This window comes from Diadema antillarum, unplaced genomic scaffold, assembly GCF_040938485.1.
Source record: "Diadema antillarum isolate AM-2024a unplaced genomic scaffold, OU_Dant_1.0 seq00000069_RagTag, whole genome shotgun sequence".
Taxonomy (NCBI): domain Eukaryota; kingdom Metazoa; phylum Echinodermata; class Echinoidea; order Diadematoida; family Diadematidae; genus Diadema; species Diadema antillarum.
In genome coordinates, this window is record NW_027271168.1 from 2,249,561 (window position 1) to 2,255,560 (window position 6,000).

The window sequence follows — 6,000 nt, forward strand, 5'->3', positions numbered from 1 at the left end:
TCACATAGATTAAAATCTTTATAGACGCATTGATATAAAGCAATAAAGTATACGATAAGACGTTGAACATAGAGCAAAAGAACGACAATAAAAGAGGAATATACTGTTTAGTCCATGCCCAACGATAATTATATGAACATTTTGTACATGAATAGTTTTTACGGATGTTCAGGGACCACTAACTGGAGTGAGTATGATATAAAGCAATATATCGCTCGTTCACACAGTTTGAAATCGTGACTTACAATGGCTTCATTATCCGTCACCAGGGTGTGTATCACTTAAAATGTATGAAGGAGAAGGTGGCTTTGCATTCTGCTTGCTGAGAGAATGCGGTTCTCATTGATGTTGAGCCAAGCAAATCCAACTTGGCCTTTCTGTAGACGTTGAGAGTGAGCGGCGGGCATCCCTTACCAGAGCGAAATGTTCCCGCTGGAAAGCCATGGGGGCTGTATAACTTTTCGCCTTGAACGTATAGAACCTGAGATGCGTTATCATTTTGTGATTTTTTTTTTGTGTGTGTTTGTGTAATTCGCGTATCATCGCTACGTCTAGGAAGAACTGTAAATGATCTTTTTTTAAGTAGGGCCTATAATATACACGCATCTGGCTTGCGGAATCCAAACATTTACGTCTTTTACATAATATTGTTTGTTTGTTGATGACGTCTGCTGCTTTTGCCTGTTTTCTTTACGCCCACTAATACGCACAAAGATCTGGGAACGGAAAGAACATTTTCCCTTGCTTCACTGACAAATTTAGGGGAAAGAATCCCAGCTTTTGTCGCTTGTCGACGAAAGTCATTCTTAATGATTTTATCATCATTAGACTGAAATCAACTCATAAAAAGTGCTATTATGGCGTCATTTTGACCTCAGTCACTCCTGTGTCTCAACTCCGATGAACAATGTCCACTTTGTCGGACACAGAAGAAAAAAAAATCTACTTTGTTGGCTGGCAAGGTTGAACGGAAGGCACTTCTCTCTGGAGTACTACATTAACGGGAATACTGGTATGGCCCGTAAATACCCCCACACGGTTTTACAATTGGGGTGTATTCTAATCATATACCAGAGCTCAATGTGTAGTTCTCATGCAATTGTGTCATTAATATAATATGACAAGGGAATATGGGCATTACCAATCTTTATGTGGATTCAGTACCACGAAGCCGACGGAGTACTTTATATGCGAAACTATATTTACCCTTTCTTTCTTTCTTTCTTTCTTTCTTTGATCTCGATCCGTGTACTAATTGTTTTTTTACATGTATTTATATATTATGCATATATTACGTAATATGATATTTACTTAGAAATTCGGAACCTTAAGTTAAGGTTAGGAATAGACAAAGCATGTTGAATACTGTTTTTCGATAACTTTTTTTGTTTTCTTCGAATTAGAATATTATGATATAAATACAAATTGAAGGAATATCTCACTTAATTTCATTTCATTTATTGGTTTTTGCAAAAATGTTTTAACCAGCAATATTTTACAAAGATTTGTGCAAAATGTGACGAAGTTATTATATAGTAAGGATACATGTTGGTATCGTGATATAAATTACTATAACATAGTACAATAAGCTTTTCATTTATAATGGTAGGAAGAAAAAGGATCTATTGTATTCTGAATCCTTAGATTTCGTTAGCGGAAAACTTTGTGCCACTTCATGAACACGTTATAGCAGTGTACATCAAGCTCCGTCATATAAACTGTATATAGCAAAACGAAGATTGTATATATATATATATATATATATATATATATATATATATATTGGTTATTTTATGATTACATGCGTACTGGGCAGCTAAATTCTTCGAAAAGAAACACGTTCACTCTAACTTTAAGTGCTTTCTAACATGTTCTCCACTCATTGTATAAGAAATATAATATGAATAACTATAGGCCTACATGAGATGATAATAATATCATCTTCTCCTATCCCACCCCTATCATCGTACACCCCTTCGTCTTTTAACCATATTACTTTTTTTCTTGCTTCCATAAACTATTTGAACTTCCTTTGTTATGACTGAACAACCTAACGATGGCAATGGACCGACGACAGGCAGTCATCTATATAGGATTCGCGCCAAATTCAAGGTAGCGTGAACTGTAATGCTCCTCGCCTTTCATCGCGCTACATTATTCTCTTATAATAACCTATCACTGGTCGCTGTTAGCCGGAGGAAAAAAACAAACCGCGCAACGTTCCATGTTAATCTTCGCTCATTTCACGGCGTAACGACTTCGCAAATTATCCCCCCTCATATAAGTTTTCCCCCTCACCTCGCAACTCGCGAATTCGCCCCGCCATATTTTCCCCTCCGTCACTTCGACGCTCTCCCGTTTCCTTTCCGCGACGATTCGTCTGCACATCGTTGAACTTCCTCTGCTACTATCACACTCAACCCATGGCATTACATATGAGCACAGGAAAATGCTAGGTCTTCATCCTCAGCTATCTTCCATCTTTTGCAATTCAACATCTTCATCATCCGGGTCTATTAGAATCACCCCATCAACATGTAATGTAATGTGTAGAGGCCGTTGTCCAAGAGCGATTCGCTCATTGACAACGGTCTCATCCACTGTCCAGTTCAGTTCAGTTCAGTTCTTTATTTCAACACTTTCATAAAAAACATCACGATTGATACACAACAAAAACACATTAACACATTTACAATCATACAATCCTCTGCAGGACAGAGGAGAAAATGGAAAAGAAACATTATAAAAGTGTAAGGGCACAACAGGAAGGCTGATTGCCTTATATGAAGTTGGACCCTGATGACAAAATAATTCATTCAGATTTGCAGATTAATACACACACACACACACACACACATAATATGAGGTGACACATCGCTTTATACGTGGCAAGATCATTGTAAGTTATATAAATCTAATAAGTACAACTTATATCTCTTCTTGAATTGATTTAGTGAAGAGATAGTTCTTATTTCGTATGGTAAATCATTCCATACTAAAGGGCCTCTATAGAAAACAGATTTTTTTAGCACTGTGGTACATACGGACGGGAGATGATAATCAGCAGAATTTCTTTTATAATAATCATGAATGGGCCGATTTAAAGTGAAATATTTTTGCAGATTTGTCCAGATTTGTCATGAAATATCATGTGTTATTCACATGATTATATTTTTTAATGAGAACTCTTCTTTATATTTTCATGACTTGTGAATATGTTTGATATTGCCATACTTATTTTTGTTTTATACAAGTGAAGATATAAAACTTTCTGAAACTGAAACTGAGCATAATATCGGTATTTTGCATAAAATATTCTCTCTGCGATGTATCAAGATGACAGCAAGGGGTGTGGAACATTTTACACATTGATTTTGTGCTATTAAACATGTTTCCACATCTAACACAGGCGTATTTAGGTAATTTTGTTCCTTGAGAATCTTAAACTCTCTTCCATATGCACGTGTAGATAGATAGATATTGTGTGTGTATGTGTGTGTGTGTGTGTGCGCGCGCACCGTGTTATATTATGTATGTACATTATCGTTGTATTTGAACATTTGACATAACAGCAACAATTTGTTTTCTTTTGTTGTTTATTTCTCTGTGTGTGTGTGTGCGGTTTGTTTGTTTGTTTATTTATTTATTTATTTGTTTGTTTGTTTGTTTGTTTCATTTTCTCCTATAGGAATGTTGGGCCCTGCGTTTTGTAATACAAAGAGCGAAGGAATGTAGGCTATTTTAGTGTTTACCTGTAAGAAACGGTGCATGTAAGACAAGAATCAGTTGAAAAAAGTGCCGCGCATAATGTAGGGCTGCTGGAGGCATGGACATTTTTCGGAGAAACGATTATCATTAGACGCCTGATGGCTTTTGAATTCCTGCCTCGTCACATTAGAGGTCGAAGAAGATTTACACGGTCGAAGAGACGACCTAGAAAGAAAACTGATCGACACTCATTTTTGGACGACGAAGAAAGAGATATTTCATAATCATAGGTACATTATTTCATGTATGTTTCTGTTTATTCATTTAAAAATTCATGACTATATCAATAACGATGTAACACAACAGCCTATGGATCGTTTCCTGGATAGACAGAAAACACAAGACAATTCAATTTACCTTACGAACACGCACACACATATCCACTTACACAGAGTGATATATTGTATATTTGTTATATTACAATACACCTATATCTATATGTATATATATATCTATCTATTGTATGTATATATTATGAAGCGCTTGCTTCCAAAAGGCGCTAAATCTATCATTTTTCAATGGATTTAGCGCCTTTTGGAAGCAAGCTCTTATATGATATATTGAAATGTACAATATTGTACAAAGATTATGTTTTTTTTTCTTGTTGTTGTATATGTTGTAGTTATAATCATGTACTTACATCTTGCCTCTGTTTGTTTTTTTCTGGTCTCCAAATTACAGCTCACTCGGTATAAGACACAGACGCGCTACGGCCTGCTCGCCGCAGCATGACTCTTTAATACCGCGTGACTGGCGGAGTTATCACGTGATCTTACGTGAAATTAGACTCTCCAAGGTATCATTTCAGGAAAAAAGCGAAAAAAGAAAAGAAAAAAAAAAAAGATGACGAATAACCAGTTACTGAGAAACCGTAGTCGGGACTTGGTGGTACATGATGTATCGTTGTCGATTTCCTCTTTCCGTATAATAGCGGCTCGAGATCCGTCTGACGTCACTGTATTTTGTTATCAATAATATTATGATGTCATAATATATTTGATTTCATGGGCATAGACGGTTGCATATTGTGTGTGTGTGTGTATGCGTGTGTGTATGTATGTGTGTGTGTGTTTAAGGGAAGGAAAAAGAGATACATCGATATAGGGCCTATATAGTTTATGATATGATATAACATTATACAATATGATAATATGATATAGTATAATATAATATAATATGATATAATATGATATAATATAATATGATATGATATAATATAATATGATATGATATAATATAATATGATATAATATAATATAATATAATATGATATAATATAATACAATATAACATAATATGATATGATATAATATAATATAATATAATATAATATAACATAATACAATGTAATATAATTTGAATACAATAAAGTGTCATTATGAGAGTATCGGTCAATGAACATAAAGTTTTGAATACGTTCCATTTGAATTTAGCTCTCTCTTTGTTCAGAGCTCTGACTGGGTCACCATGACAACGAGATTCCACTCCGTTAGTGTTGCGGGGACATTTTATTGTTTGTATGATAGCAGTCGCCAGCCCCTTCACCCCAAACTTGTCAAATTCATGTTGGTGATCATGGCCAAACCAGTGTCAATCAAGCGAAATCATTGGTTTTTAATCAGGCAGCAATTAAAATTGGGCGCCCCCGAAACGCGCTAACCACCGTCCTGAGAGTTCAGCGGTCGCTCTCACACATAGGTGAGGGGTAATTGGAGCCATGTGTGGAATACTTCTGTACTTTTCTCTTTCTTTCTTTTCTCCCCCCCCCCCCCATTTCGCCATCAAACACACACATACACACGCCATCGCAAACATAATCTTTACTCACACACACTGATTTTACATGTCCTGCTTGTGAAGCCATACAGTATAGTTTTGTTGTTGTTGTTGTTGTTGTTGCTGCTGCTGCTGCTTTGTGTGTGTGTGTGGGGGGGGGGGGGGGGTAGGGGTTCCCTTACTATTCTCAGTTAATTTCCCAGGATGCGATTAACAAACCGTTGCTGAAGTGCCCTTCCCTGAAACAAAGTCTACCTCGAACATAAAGGGATGGTATTGTTTTAATTGAAATGGAGACTCAGATTTTAACTCTTTTTATTAACGAAATAATAGGCAACCACTTTACAGTTCTAGAGGAATTAAAGGCTTATTTGATGAAAATCGGTTTTGAAATGGCTGAGGTATCCAAAACTAAAGTAAATCAAAGGGGTCATAAAAAAAGGTGGGTCCCACGTT